Raw genomic sequence first — 16,819 nt, forward strand, 5'->3', positions numbered from 1 at the left:
TGTATGTGCACTTGTCTGGTACTATAAATCTAGACTACGAGCTCTGTCTGGTATGACCATGGACCTACAATAGAACCCACTACTGCCATTTCTGCAAGCTAGCATATTTTCTAACTGTGTTGTACATACTTTTCCTTATATCCACTGGTAAGCATAGCTCATCAATGAAACTTTTTTTGTATTTAACAGATTCAGATCTTTGCAGAAAACCACAACTGGCCAAATTGCAGAAAACAACTAATCCAGTCCTAACGGATACATCTATAATATAATACCCTCACCCAAGGCTCCAGGAACATGATGGAAGAGGAAAATATAAGAGATGGAAGACCAGGATGTCTACTGTGCGACAATGTTTTCTATATATGTTAGGGCTATGAAGATCTCAGTACCATGAAATCTCAGCACCATCATTGGCTACAAAAAAAAAAAAAAAAACAAACCCCCCAAAAAAAGCAAAAGAATAAAACAGCTAAATATTGACAACACAAATTGACATGTCAATGTAAATAGGGGAAATCTCATAAGGTCCTACCCCTACATGAAGAACTACATACAGTTAATGACTGCTGGAGACAGAATCAATAGCTCCGAGAATGAGGTGCTGGATAGGTTATCCAATCCCAAGAGAGAAGCTCTAAAATGTATATACACATGAGCAACATTTAATGGACTCAATAAGCTATATTTTGAAATTGATATGCATGTGTTACATGTTCATATGAAAATGTAATAATAAGAATAAGAAGTTAAGGATTTGTGACATTGTTTAAGGGGTCACAGGAGAATTGAAGGGAGAAGGGGGAAATGATGCAAATACAGGGCTCATTCATAAACTTCTCAAAAATGGCAAAAAAGCAAGATGTATAATCAAAAGGCCAGAGACTGAAAGATAATTACCAATGACCTTGTTGCTTGGGCAGAAAATGCTATGAAATTTATGAGCTATTGAGACTGATGACTGAAATTAGCTAGGCTATCAAACACTAATACATAAAGATCAATTAAATAATTTTTTCAAATGATTGCATCAAGTGGTGGTAAAATTAAAACAATCCATATTTAGGGATGCAAAATATCTCAAGAAGGTGTAAGAAAAGATTTTTGCAAGATTCTACACTGAAACTAAGACATTTATGAGTGGAAATTAAATAAGATACAAAGACATGGCTTGGTGCAATTGCATTAAACTCTGAATTCTCTTAACAATACAGGATGCTTTCTGAGGAAGCAATTACATAATGACAACCTAGTTTGGAAATTTACACTGATATAAATACACAGTGTATCCAAGTCAGTCTTGAAAATGTTAAATAAAATTGGATCCACTACCTCTAAGGCTGCAGTTATCTAAAGCAACAGTTCTCCACCTGTGGGTCATGACCCATAGCCTGCATATCAGATATTTGCATTATGATTCATCAGGGAAGCAAAACTACAGTTACAGAGTAATAATAAAATAATTTTAAAGCCGGACAGTGGTGGTGCACACCTTTAATCCCAGCACTTGGGAGGCAGAGGCAGGCGGATTTATGAGTTCGAGGCCAGCCTGGTCTACAGAGTGAGTTCCAGGACAGCCAAGGCTACACAGAGAAACCCTGTCTTGAACCCCCCCACCCCAAAAAATAATAATTTTAAGGTTTGGGTCACCGCAACCTGAGGAACTATGCTAAAGGGTAACACACACCTTTTGGAAGGTTGGGAATGACTGTTCTGGAGGATATGGCTTAGGCATAGGACTGAATAGATTGGTCAAAGACCTGGACAGAGATTCTAGAGTTAGAGAGGTCCTAATATGAGGATTAATTTTTGGAAAAGCATGAAATTAGTCCAATGTGAAAAGGAACAATTATATCCCAGTAAATGGACCAAGAGAGACAACGTGAAATTGGAATGTATTTAAAAAAACATTCACGAAGTTTCATGGAGTAAATATAGAACAAAAGTATACAGTTTTAGGAGATACAGAGTATTATCATGATTTGGAATATGCAGACACTTTTAACACAGTTCATTAAAAGAGGTAACCATGGAAGGAAAATGACAACTTTGAATTCATAAAAATGAAAACTTATTGCTCATTGGAAAGATCCAGTAAATAAGATGAATAATCATCCCTGAGACCAATAACAATCTACAATACACACATCTGACAAAGGTTCATAACCAAGGCATAGAAAAATCTCTACTCCTGAGGTATTTACCTGGGACAAAGGAAAACATTCACAAAGGGCTGACACACACTTTATTCATGGTCGCTCTTGGTGCTGAGGCAGCCTGGCTAACCTTCAGTAGGAGAATGGATAAACAAACTTCAGTATATTCATTTAATTGATTATTCATGAATAAGATGCTTTCAACAACATGGCTGAATCTCAAACCATTTTGCTGGGTAAATGAAGCCTTATGTAGCCGAGAACATAGTGGATGATTGCATTTATATGAAATTCATAAACAGAAGAAGTATACAGAGCAGAAGAGGTTAGAATAATGTTGCCACTTGGAAGGGGAGTGATAGCAATGTTTCACATTTGGATGGATGCTTGAGCTGCCCAGGTGCATGCAATTGTCAATATTCAGTGAATGTATACTTAATAATCATGCATTTCATTGCACAGAAATTGTGCATTAACAACTGTAAACAAATATCGAACTCTAGTTAGTGATGTGCATCCTGAATTATTTAGGGAGAAATGTGTTCATGTCTGCAATTAACTTTGAAATGCACTGAAAAGCAGATGGAAGTGTAGATACATAGATAAGCTATAAGTCAAGTAAGTCAATATTAATGGAATAGTCTAGGAAGTGAATATACTTACTCTGGGATCATCATAACATTTTTTTCAACTTAGTGTATTCTTGAAAGTTTTTATTATAATATTTTAGAAAGAGGAAATCCTGACTCTTTTTCTGTCCTAGCAACTAAAAATTCCAAGCAAGGGAATTAGTTGAAGTTCAGAAGCATTTAGAAAATAAACGGAATGCTGTTGATCATTCCAGCTGGTTTATTTACTGTTTAAATATAATTCTGGAAATTATTCTGCTCCCTTCTACCCTCACTTAAGCACAACATGCAGCCTCTGGGAATTCCGTCCTGTGCTATTTTCCCTCACCTCCACTTCCTCTCTTCTTTTAATGTCTCCATCCGCTCTCACTTCTTGAAATACGTATATCCTTCACAGCCTTATAAGTAAATCTTATTATTTGCTCCTACAATATTTCTCAAAACTGACCTTAGGACAGCTTATTTTGCAGCCATGTTGGTTGCTTTTAAAAGTTCAGAGTCACTGACCTACCAGGAAATTCGGGATCAGTATCTCTGAGTACCGAGTCATGGAACCCAGATAGTTAACAGATAACGATCATCCTACATACTAAGACAACTATGCCCGGCACTTCTGGCACATGCTATTTCTTCTAAAGTGACTTTGCCTCTGTCTCCACGTTCACTATAGATTGATTGCTTTATTTTGCTTTAAATCATTAGAGCCACTTCCTTCCATGGTGGTTCAATGGCATTCAGTTTCCCAGCTTCTGCCTGCCAGCTTCCCTGTCCAGATCTACTTCCATACTGCAAGGTACACAAGGTATTACCTTGTCTTTCCCTCCTTTAGTTCTCTACGTTTTCAGAGACACCCGACCACTTCTCTTGCAGCAATCGCCTTGCATATGCAGGATTCGTTCCCTAATGAAGAAGATTGGTTAAGCTGCTCACAATAGTGAGAGTGTTTAGCTAACAAGAACCAAGTTATTCGTTACTATTCAATAGTCTTCTAAGGTTCTGCAGGAAAGTAATTCTACTATTATACATCTGAAACATCCTAACTTGCTACTCAACTTTTCTATATCAAAGACACTATTTGTAGTCAGGGTTATTCTGAAACTGGAAACTTTCCTATAAACATAGCTACTACTGAGTCATTTAGCTGTCAGGCTAGTAAGGGTAAGGACAGTGTGTGTTTTCTATCATTATTGCTCCCCCCTCTCGGCCCCTCCCCCCAGCAACACACACAGACACAGACAGACAAACAGACAGACAGACAGACACACACACACACACACACACACACACACACACACACTACTGCAATCCCCTCTCTGTGCTCCTGCTGAGCCTGAGAAACCACACATTCTCCATGGATGTTATTCATAATTTTCTCATTTAATGTATCAAAAAGGAATTATTCTACCTAGAGCCCAAGGTTTTGAAAGAATTTCTTAGATTGTTATATAAAGATGTAGACATACATAGTGTGTTCTGTATAAATATTAGTTTCTATCTCAGTGTTGCCAGAGGGCAGTAGGAACTTGGCTTTTCTATCACAGTAAACAAACCTGGGTGGTGTGATTACACAAGGTCAGGTGGGAGTCATGTTGGTACAGTTCATGTCAAAGGGTTGAGGAGTAAAGGCAATTAGGAAAGGTTCTATATCTTGTATCCAGAATCATTGCTTTCTTTGACTATTTTTGTTGTTGTTGTTGTTGCTTCAGTCTTAACAACTACTAGGCCAGTATCTTGCCTAGAAAAGTCTTGTTAAATAGTGAATATGGTTTAGAAGAAAACACTCTGCTATTGCTCACCCACTTCAGCCTACCCCGTGTCCCTAAGCAATAATGAGTAGCTGTTAAGTATAGACCACACACTTGATTCTTCTCTTAGAATCAATGGACAGTGCATATCCACAGTAAGGTGGCCAGGGAAATGATGATGGGAAAATATTTGCACTGATTTTTCATGCAATGAGATTCTAATGAGTGAGAACTTGAGGGTTCTCAATCTGCCTCTGTAAGATACGCAGCTCAGCAGGGTGGCTTTGGCACAAATTTATAACGGAGGACATTGAGAAGCAGAGCCAGAGAACATTGAGAAGAGAACATTGCCATAGTTCAAGGCCAGCTTGGTCTACATAGTGAGTTCTAGGTCAGCCAAGGTTAGATGGCTAGACTATGTCTCAAAGAGCAAGTAAGAAAGAGAAAAAAATCATGGCGATTAAAAGATACCTTTCAACTCCTTCAGTCTTCTACCTCCTCCATTGGAAACCCCATGATCAGTTCAATGGTTAGCTGTGAGCATCAACCTCTGTATATGTCAGAATCTGGCAGACCTTTAAGGAGACAGTTATATCAGGTTCCTGTCAGCATACACTTCCTGGCATCCACATCACCATCTGCCTTTGGTGACTCCACATGGGATAGATACCCAGGGATAGAACAGTTTCCAGACGACCTCGCTTTCAGTTTCTGTCCCACACTTTGTCTCTATATTTGCTGCCATGAATATTTTGTTACTCCTTCTGAGAAGGACAGAAGCACCCACACTTTGGTCTTCCTTCTTCATAAAATTCATATGGTCCGTGAGTTGTATTTTGCATATTGCAAGCTTTGAGGCTAATATCCAATTATCAGTGAGTGCATATCAGTGTGTTCTTTTGTGATTGGGTTACCTCACTCAGGATATTTTCTAGCTCCATCCATTTGCCTAAGAATTTCATGAATTTATTGTTTTTAATAGCTGAGTAATACTCCATTGTGTAAATGTACCACATTTTCTGTATCCACTCCTTTATTGAAGGACATCTGGGTTATTTCCAGCTTCTGGCTATTATAAATAAGGCTGCTATGAATATAGTGGATCATATGTTCTTGTTATATGTTGGAGCATCTTCTGGGTATATGCCTAGGAGTGGTAGAGCTGGGTCCTCAGGTAATGCTATGTCCAATATTCTGAGGAACCACCAGACTGATTTCCAGAGTGGTGGTGTTGCTTTCTTTAAACAGCTTCATCCATTCATCTGTTCACCCACTGATTAAATCTCAAATAAAGTAATACACAAATTCATAAATCAAAAAAAGCACAATAAAGTGAGTTGGCAGGTATTCATATCAGCGGTAAAATTTTCAGTGATAAATTAATATGCAAAGCTCATAGCAAATAGCTATTTTTTTTTATATACAGCAGAGCTTTCTACAACCATTAAATGCCAATATCTACTGTGAATCTTCAGAGTGGAAGCAGGGTATTCAGGGCTTTCAAGCATAGTTGTCCTTAGCACTCCTGTTTTATAGACTGTAGTTTATGAAATGCTAAGTAGATAATCTTCAGGATCACCAGGGGCCTATGTTTGGGGGCAGCTCTGAAATGAAGGTGAAGGTAATATTTAGTGAGCTATTCCTTTGTGTCAAGTAATAGGGCTTGTACATCTGCACGAAAGTCATTAATTCTCAGCAAAGCACGCTAACATAGATGTCATTAGCCCCAGTTTACAGAAGTCCATACTTGGGGCCTTGGTAATTAACCAGCACAAGGGCACATAAATAGCAAGTTGAAAGTGCAGACAAGGAATGAGGTTTTTCTGTGGAAAGTCTTTTCTCTTTGTAGGGCATTAGACTTATTGCTTAGTGATCTCTAAAAAAAATGAATGTCATGTTTAGCAGGTTAAGCACCAGGGTCAGATGCTGTTCATTGTATCTACCCCCAAAATGCCTTTGCCATCATAGATGGCATTTTGATTTGCTTAAGGGTCATGGAAAATTAATAATTGGTTACTTACTTCCTAGGGGAACCATTTTCAGAACAAAAGACATTCATTATTTTGAATCTTTTTTACTCTATCATATTTAATTATTTGTGTGTATGTGGTATATGCATGTATGGACATCTGCATGGACGAGCAAATGTGGTCAGAGGTTGAGATCTGGTGTCTTTATCTATTATTCTCTACCTTGTTTGTTAAAGAGCTATCTATCTACCTATCTATCTATCTATCTATCATCTATCTATCATCTATCTATCACCTATCTATCTATCTATCTATCTATCTATCTATCTATCTATCTATCTAACTATCTATCTATCTATCATCTATCTATCTATCATCTATCTATCTATCTATCATCTATCTATTATCTATCATCTATCATCTATCATCTATCTATCTATCTATCATCTATCTATCTATCTATCTATCTATCATCTATCATCTATCTATCATCTATCTATCTATCATCTATCTATCATCTGTCTATCATCTATCTATCTATCTATCTATGTATCTATCTATCTATCGTCTATCTGTGTGTGCATGTATGTGTATACACCCACACACATTCAAGTGCTCATGAAGACCAAACAAGGGCATTAGAATCCCTGGTGGCGGAATTACATGCTGCTGTGAGTTGCCTAATGTGGGTACTGTGCACTGAACTTCATTTCCCTGAAAAATCAGCAAGTTCTCTTAATTGTGAAGCCATGTATCCAGTTCGTCTTCATCTATTTTTCTTTGAGACAGAGTCTCTCATTAAACCTTTAGCTCAGCCATTTGGTTAGATAACTTGGCCAGGCAAGCTCATGAAATCCTCCTGTGGACAACCATGTTCATATCCTTTATATAGATATGGGCCTGACCTCAGGTTCTTGTACTTTCCTAAGAAGCCTGTTAGCCAGTGAGCACTCTATTCAGCCACATACTTTATTATTCTTATCCCATCATTTCTTTGTAAGAAATACACTTAACTGTAGTCAAGGTCAATCAAATAAATTCAAATACAAGTCCCTGTAATTTAATCCAATGTGACTCAGTTAAATCCAATATTATCTTGTGTCTCTTTTGAATCCATGCTAATCTGCAGGCTGACATAAAGGAAAGATTTTACCACTGTTGTCTTTTAAGCTCTGACTAGTGTATGATATTCAGTAGATCCCACTGTTGTTGAAAGAATGAGAAAATACACGTAAGAGTAAACATATATGTACTTCACTGAAGTAAAACCAAACCAACCCAAAATCTGGATTCCATTTCTGGAGCCTCTAATTACTGCTGCTATGACTTTGGGCAAAATGTGTACGTTATCTGAGCTTCACTTCTTTATCTACAAAATTTGAAAATCACACCATCTATATCAGAGAATTGTTTCTTGAGTTCAATGATGTCATGCAAGGAAAGGGCTTACCATGCTGTCTATCTTTCTTAACTTGGCAAAGCTCTGTGCAGAATCTTACCTGTCTTTGACTTGCTAGCCTGTTACTTTAATATCTCTGTCTGGGGGTCCATTTTCAGGTTCAAGCCATGTACTTGGCTGCCAACATGGTATGTACTCATTGATAAGTGGATATTAGCCCAAAATCTCACAATACCCAAGACATAACTCACAGGCCACATGAAGCCCTCCCAAAAAAGAAAGACCAAAGTGTGGATGCTTTGGTCCTTCTTAGAAGAAGTAACAAAATACTCACAGGAGCAAATATGAGACAATGTGTGGGACAGAAACTGGAGGAGAGACCATCCAGAGACTGCTCCACCTGTAGATCCCTCCCAGATGCAATGACCATATGCAAACACTGTTGTGGATGTCCTGAAGTGCATGCTGACGAGAGCCTGATATACCTGTCTCCTGAGAGGCACTGCCAGAGCCTGACATATACAGAGGCAGATGCTCACAGCTAACCATCAAGCTGACCACAGGGTTCCCAGTGGAGGAGTTAGAGAGAAGACTGAAGGAGTTGAAGGGGCTTGTGGCCCCATGGGGAGAGCCACAATACTAACCAACCAGAGCTTCCTGGGTCTAAACAGCTAGTCTGGGAACACATATGGAGGGACCCATATCTCTAGCTGTATTTGTAGAGGAGGATGGACTTGTCCAACATCAGTGGGAGAAGAGGGCCTTGGTCCCTTGAAGTCTGGATGCCCCAATGAGGAGAAATTTGAGTGTGGGGAGGTGGAAGTGGATGGATGGGTGGGTGGGGGCACTCCTTCATAGAAATAGGAGGAGGGAGGATGAGTTAAGGAGTTTCTGGGGGTGGGAAATGGGGGAAGGGGATAACATCTGAAATGTAAATAAATAAAGTACCCGATAATAAAAAAGAAAAACAAACAAACAAGCAAACAAATAATGGAACTGGCTATAGCAGTTGAACATTTAAGACTCTTTAGCAGCAATTTAACATTACCCATATTATGGGGATTCCTTATAATTGTCAAGGACAAGAGACTGTGGAACGGGCCCATGGAACTTTAAAACAGTATCTTCATAAAATAAAAAAGGGGGAAATATACCCCGTACACCACAAATTTATTTAAATCATATTCTTTTTATTTTTAATTTTAAAGTTTTTTTTTAAATAATTTGGATGTCAAGGAACTTTCTGCTGAGTGTCTACAGGACTCTACAACTAGGCATACTTATGCATAGGTGAAAGGAAAGGATCCACTTACTGGCATAGGGCATGATTCCAATCAGGTATTAAATATGGGGAAGAGAACATGTTTTCATTTCTTCTGCAGGATGATGAAGGAGCATGGTGGCTGCCACAGCAATGGTTGAGACATGCTGATGCCAGGACAAAGAATGATGCTGACCTGTGAGCTTGCTGAGTGCCCTGACAATGGTGACTAGAAAGCTGTATTGGACATAAGTTCCTGACCCACCATTGCTTACCTGTACCCCTGATGGGACAAGTTGTCTTGCCTCAAGTTCTTAGACCTTGTGGAACTGAGAATTAAAAAGAGAAGTTATAATGCCTCTTGTATTGTTATTAAATGTGACCTCTTACTCAGACTCAATCATGGCCTGGTCTAGAAATCAATCCAATATTGGAAATAACAGTCTTCATTTGGAAGTCTGGTTCTGAACATTTTCAGAGACATATATGGAAATTAGCTGAAGTTCTCTATGATGTTATGTTAGCAAGAAATAAAGTTGGGGCAGGATCTGGATTTCATACAGGTGTTAGCACATGTGTTAAGGCTCTTTTAATTGTCAAGTTAATACTTTTGTTTCTTCTACAGTATCTCCTCTCTTCTTTAACTACCAGTATCTTCCCTGACAAAATGAGAGTGAGGGTACTTAACCTTATGGCTTGTTGTGAAGATGTGGCATTTTTATTTTCTAAAACTTAGCCAGCCAACACTTTGCAAAGATTTTTTCTTTTATTAATTAATTCATTTACATCCGAAACATTGCACCCCTAATCTTTTCTTCAAAGATTCTCTCCTCCACTCTGTCTCCCTTCTCCTCTGAGAGAGTGGAGTCCCCATGGGTATCCCCACACCCTGGCAAATCAAGTCTCTGCCAGATTAGGCTCATCTTCTCCCACTGAAGCTAGACAAGGACACTATGAAGACTGATCTTCCTGACTGCTACATATGTGCTGGGGCCCCTCGTTCCTATCCATGTATGTTCTTGAGTTGGTGGCTCAGACTCAGAGCTCCCAGAGCTTGAGATTTGTTGACTCTTAACCTTCCTGTGAGGTTCCCATCCACTTCAGGGTCTTTGATCCTTCCCTCATCTCTTCCATAACTGTCCTTGACTTCCATTTAATTGTTTGACTATGGCTATCTGCATCTGTTTCAGTATGCTGCTGGGCAGAGCCTCTCAGAGTACAGTCATGCCAGGCTCCTGACTGTAATCATAACAGAGTATCAGTAATAATCTCAGGTATTGGTGATTGTCTATGGTGTGGGTTTCAAGTTGGGCTAGTTATTGGTTGGCCTTTCCTTTGGTTTCTGTTCCATCCTTGCATTTCTTTTAGATATATTTTGGCTCGAAAATTTTGTTCGTGGTTTAGTATCCTTATCTGTCCTCTGGGGCTTTCTGCCTGGCTACAGTCAGTGGCCTCTTCAGGTTCCATGTCCCCTCTGGGGTATATTCTACTTAAACCCTACATCATGGATGAGGACATTTAGTCAACCAGACTGATTTACTAAGTACATGAACTTAACTGGAAAGGAAAGAAGACTATGTTCTTGGTTGTAGTTAGGCTCACAGTAGGGCTATGTTCTTGCTGTGTCTCTGAGATGTCTTAGAAGTCCTCATTTCATTTAAACAAAGAAAGTCTAAAGATGAAGCCTAATAACAATATGTGTGGATCATTTCCAACACTGCAATTAGATCTTCAATTAGAGAATGTAGAGGTAGTTAAATTCTGCAGTACCTTGAATTCAAACCATGTTGAACCAAAGTGTAATGATTTGACACTAATCAAGACTTAATCCTCATCTCAGAAAGAACAAGAACATAAATGCCACAAGGATGATGGAAGACACAAACCAGACCACATATTTGTTTTTAACGCTGCAATGTTTCTTAGATTAACTCAGCAGCTCTATGATTCGAAAGCACACACAGGGTTGACTGGAGCAGCTCTGCAGGCACAAGCTATTTTTCCTGTTCGGTGCTGCTGTCTTACAAGCCTAGCAAGCAGAGACTCAGGAGAATAAGGTTCATGGAGGTTAATAATGCTGACCAAGACCTGAACTTGTGTCTTTCTGACTACAAACCTCAGATCTTTCCATTAAAGCACAATAAATTATGAAAGCGACAAAATAGGTCGCTTGGCCACTTTCAATTCCACACCACAAGGGATTTTTACAATTCCCACTTGACAAATAGTGTGAACTCACTTATTCTAGATTTTGCTACTAGGGCTAAGGAAGCAAAGATCAATGAGATAGTTCTGCAGAGAAGAATTTTCAAGTGACACTCTAGAGGGGGAGGGGAAGGGGTCCTTTGGCTGCCTTTCCCAGGTCTCCTGTTCAAGTGCTGAGGACATTTCTAAGGCAGACTCAGTCAAGAGTAGCCCCCGGAACAGTAGGAGGTAAGGCCCAAAGTTTCTAGCAGTTGATCTGGTTACCCTAATTTTCCTTGCCTATGTCTCAAATGATTCTTGGTATTCCATGCCTAACAAGTAAAATTATCCCCACTTAAACCCTATTTCTTCAAGCATCATTCTGTTTTCATATAGATCTCAAAATGGAGTCAAGGTTTATAAAACAACCTGTTTCATGTTTATTGGGTCTATGCCTCTTCTTCTTTATATGCTGCTTTCTTTAAGACTTGTCCAGCCTTTTGACATTGGGAGATGACATCATCATGTACAAAATCCACACTGTGACTGCACTCTTTCCAAAAATCATAAGAAAAACTCTCCCCACAAACAAACACAATTCATTTTATTTTCATGACTTATGAAATTATAGTTTATGATTTTTGTGTCTAGTCCACATTCGTACCTATCCTTAGGCTGTGTGTAGCTCATGTGATCTGGTTTGGACAGGTTAGTCAGGAGCATACCAATCTAGCAGAATTCTGGGAATCCACAAAAGTCCTACTTTAGGGGGCTGTAAGTACCATCTTGCCTCTAAGTTCCCTTACCAAATATCAATTTAGATGTAGGGAATTAAAACAGCATATTTATTATGTCACTTTTTATGTGTTAAATTTGACACATTTTATCTGCATTCTCTACCCGGAGTGTCATAGGCTAAAGTCAAGGTGTCCTCCATCTTCTCCATCTAGAGATTCTACTATGGAAATAATCTCTTCCAAACCTGCTCAGGCTGCTAGCCTGTCTGATTTCCTTACAGTCATAGGACTTAGCTCCTACCCTAGCCATCAGTCAGCAACCACTCTCCACTTCTATGAGCTACTCTCAGCTCTTCCCAAATGGGCTCTTTCAACTCAGCAATGGAAAGCTTTATTCTTATCACACATTTTTTCTTACTTCAGTTTCTCTGACAAACCTTTAGTGACACCAGAGAAATCTCTCTGTTTCTAAGGGCTCATGTGATGACCTACAGAGTCTGTAGTTTAAGGCTAATTGTGCCATAAAAAAACCACACACACACATAAGAAATATAAAAGTAGAAGCTAATACATGACAGCAACATATGAGGGGCAGGAAATGATGGGTATTCTGACAGCCCCACACCTTGACTTAGAGATTGTAGCTGCTATGTCTGCCCTCTAATGAAAACCTTTCAGAGAATGATGCCCAAACTCATTAAGATCAAATTTATGATCCTTGTCTCCTACCAGTGGAACCAGAGACTTGGCCAGAAGTCAGCCTACATAGCAACCTCAGTCCCTTTAACCCAGTGCAGACTGTTCCCATTCTCCTCTTCTTCCCTGTAGTTGCCACATGCCTCATGGTGGAGCCGGCATAAGCTTAGAAGATTCTGTTAATCTAGTGCACAATTTCATGTGCCACCTTATATAAATCATCTTACATTCTTCTCTAAACATTGCATATGTCTGTCTTCTTTATTTAGTGCTGCACGGAAATCTCCATGCTCTCCCTCTGTAGGAGTCGGATCTAATATCTTACCAGCTAGTGCTGGCATTGTTTCTGTGTGGAGTTATAGCAAAGTGAGACTTTTATTTTTCTATCATGGATCCAGTATTACTAATTTCTTCCCATTGATAGAATCTCCCATGATAACCCTTTTCCAGACGTCCCCCAAGTTCTCTAGTACTGTTTAAGAAGCATCTACTTATGACTTAGTGACATTGGCTTCATATGATGTCACAAACATGACATTGGCATCAAAACTTGACCTCTACTGACAGAAGTCAAAAGAGTGTTTCTGGCTTCTGGGGAACAGAAGAGAGCCACTGAAGTGCCTCCAATGTTCTTTGTCTTTCCATCTATTCTGTGTGGTTCCATAATCTATGCAATGTGTGAACATTTGTCAAGTTTGTGTATATTATGACTTATGACACAATACAATGCTTCTTAAACAGTACTAGAGAACTTGGGAAACATCTGGAAAAGGGTTATCATGGGAGATTTTATCAATGGGAAGAAATTAGTAAGAAAGGAAAAGTAACCTCATGCCACCTCTCAAATTAATTTCTGGATAATTCTTAGAGTTTGAATTGTATAGCTTCAGTAACCATTGAGATTCAGGTTTGTACAGCTGTGTCAGGGTTCTGTGCATAGCTAGTATCAATCAGAACATAACCTTGATTGGTGTGTATTATACTAAAGTGTTTTTACTCTCTGTGCTAAAAAGTCAGGGATTTTTAAGACTTTCTACCTTGGGTATTTCTTTCCATTATAGAACGCAATGACTGTATATGCATTCCTCTAATATGTATGTCAGGTTTTTTTTTTTTTTTTTGTATTCCAACCTCTTAGGTTAACATAGCTAGAGTGAAGTCATACTCCTTTCAAATAGGGACAAAATATCACCTTTATATTAGCTATATCGGAGGAAAGTTTTCTGTCTGAAGACTGAACATTAAATTGTTAAAAGAAACACAGTAAAGCTGAAATTATGAGCTCCTAAGACTTAGGACAACTTTAAAAAATTTAATAACATTTAGGAAATCAACAACAAGTAGAGGATTGATTTAAAGCAGATTGAGTGAACTCATAATCTTAACCAAATATCTTATTAGATGAATGAATGTCCTTGGACTAGATACTAAGTGTCCCTATTTTATATCAGGTCCAAAGAAACTAGCTAGTAGTATAATCTTGAGGATGAAATGAATTGATATCTGTGAAACAGCTGGCTTATAGCACATATTGTTTAAGGTTCTTGGATGGACTCATACATGGAGTTGGCCAAGGAGTCTAAGTGCTGTATCATCTGGAGGAGAAAGAGTAGCCTCATTTGGGAGCTACCTTCTGCTTGTCTTCTGCATGATGCTATGCTATGCTATAAAGAACGAAGTCATAGGCTTTCATGGAAGAGAAACTGATGATAGAAAAAACCACAGGAGATCATTTTAAGGAAGTTGAGATTTACCCTGAAAGAAGTGAGAGAATACAGAGGACTTCTGATTCAGTCAGGGGCTCACAAAGGCTGGTCTGCCTACTTCAGAAATGTGAGAAGGTGTCAGAGGGAGAGAAGAACCAATCGCCATGGATTTTCTATTTTAGAGGCTTCTGCAAAGTTGGATGGAGCCCAAATTAAGGAAGGTTCAAAGAGGAGAATAAGTCATCATCCTGACAGCTCTATGTAGCTGTCACCACCATAGTCACAGCCCTCCTACAGGGATTACCCCATAATGTTCTGTTTGATGAGGCACTGTAGTTTGGGACCTTAGTTTTAAGCCAAACCAACTGGCTTTCTGTCTTATATTGATTAGACCAGGTTATGATGCATGATGCAGGGAGATAAGGCCTGGGGTTGGAGGGTCACAAATGCCCTTCATCCCTGCCACTATTTCAATTCAACTTGGGATGAAAGAAATAATGTCAGCAGGGACAGTTGATTTAAGGGAGTGGTGTACGTGTCCCTTCATACCCTCTCTGAGTTAGGACCCTGCAGTCAGGTGTTCTGAACCTGCTGAGCTGCTCTGGGCCTGATACTAAGTGGGCAAGGAGTTAGATGCGTGGCAACTGAGGAGAGTCCCAGCTGCATTTTCATGACTGCATCTGTTAGCAGAATGTTCCTCTGTGTATAAATGTCTTTGCAGCTACAGGCGGGTTACTCCCACTATATCAGAAACTAAGGTCATTTTTTTTTCCTACATGCATACCAGTGAGGATCATGGTGGTAACATTCTCCCCTTTGTGGGCTTTTCTGGAAAATCATGGGAAGGAAGGCTCTAAGGAGGAGGTCCAGACTTTAGGGAATTTGTAAAGAAAACAGGTTATCTTATCCCACGAATATGCCTCCTGCTTCATATAAAAATGTCTCCAAAATCCACAATGCAGAACCCACTGGACTGCTCCTGCCTTGGGGGAGCCTGGTCTCTCTTTAGAAATCTTTCTTTAAAGTATCTTTTCTACTTTGTTAAATAAACTTCTACTTGAATCATCTTTATCTCTTAACTAAGTCTTTTCTTCAAGAGAATAAGACATAAAAGACTCACATAACAGAATTTTATAGCACAGTATTTTTTTTCCAGACAAGAAAGATGGCCTTGCCTTATTTTGTGCCCCCACAACCCCTTCAGTCACTCTCACCTCTGTTTGTTCACTTCCTACAGAAGGGAAAATTGAAGACTCACCTTATGTGTGACTGGATTACAAACCCCAACAGAGATGAACATTCCTCTGAGTAGCTCCAAGGCAAGGTCTCAGGATAAGTTGCATATTTTCCTTCTAAACTGCCTCACCAATCCTTTGATAAATATAATTCAATCAGCAGGCTATGGTAAGTTTTATTAAAATATCAGGAAGCTTACCGGTCAGAATGAAAGTGCAGGATAAAACTGCGTATTTGTGGGTTTTACTAAACCCCACACTGTTGGACTATAATTCCCACTGTTCAACAAATCCAGGCTCACTCATCTCTATTCTATTGTGTAAAGAACACAAAGCGATAGAGGGAAGAATGTTTTCCTTTCTCACTGTTTAGGCTTTGTGCTTAAAACCAGACCCAGTGTGCAGCTTTTGGTTTCAAAGCCAGGGAATTTGATACCTACCACATAATCACACTTCACTTCATCTAAAATCTTATCCCTCTAGTTCGCAACAAATGACTACCCTCTGCACTCGAAGTCTCTTTGCTTGTTTTCCTTTTATTTCAAAACCCACACATCATAATAAATACTTAAAAAAAATCGCAACCATGATAACGCCTAAGCTCCAGTAAAGAGAAATGGGCGCCTGTTTTATTCCGCATGGAAGCTGTTGGGGGTGGAGGTGGTAAAAGTTGGCAATGTCGGAGAAACCTCAAAGGCGCACTAGTTGTCGAGTGTACATGAAAGAACAAAATGAAACCTTCCTGGAGCAAGCGATTATCAGATTTCAGACCCATCACAAGGCTTCCACGGAAGGGTCAGCACCTTCCCTTGTTCCGGACAGACAAAGAATGTGTGACAGGCAGATCGATACTGCAGCTAACTAAACAGCTGGCTAATCACAGCCCTGACAGCACACAAAGCTCGGCCGGCCTGAAGACAATGAAATAAAAGTGCCTTTTGAGAGATTTCTTTTTCTTTCTTTCTTTTTTCTTCTTTTGCCCATTCAGCATCTTGGTGAATCCCTCTTTCTCTTTTCTTTTCTGTTTCCTGTTTTCATCCCTAAATGGATGAAACTGATGCTGAGTTCAAATGTAAAAGAAGGTACATTCCTCCTAGCTAA

The sequence above is a fragment of the Grammomys surdaster genome, unplaced genomic scaffold (assembly GCF_004785775.1).
Source record: "Grammomys surdaster isolate TR1022 unplaced genomic scaffold, NIH_TR_1.0 203, whole genome shotgun sequence".
Lineage (NCBI taxonomy): Eukaryota > Metazoa > Chordata > Mammalia > Rodentia > Muridae > Grammomys > Grammomys surdaster.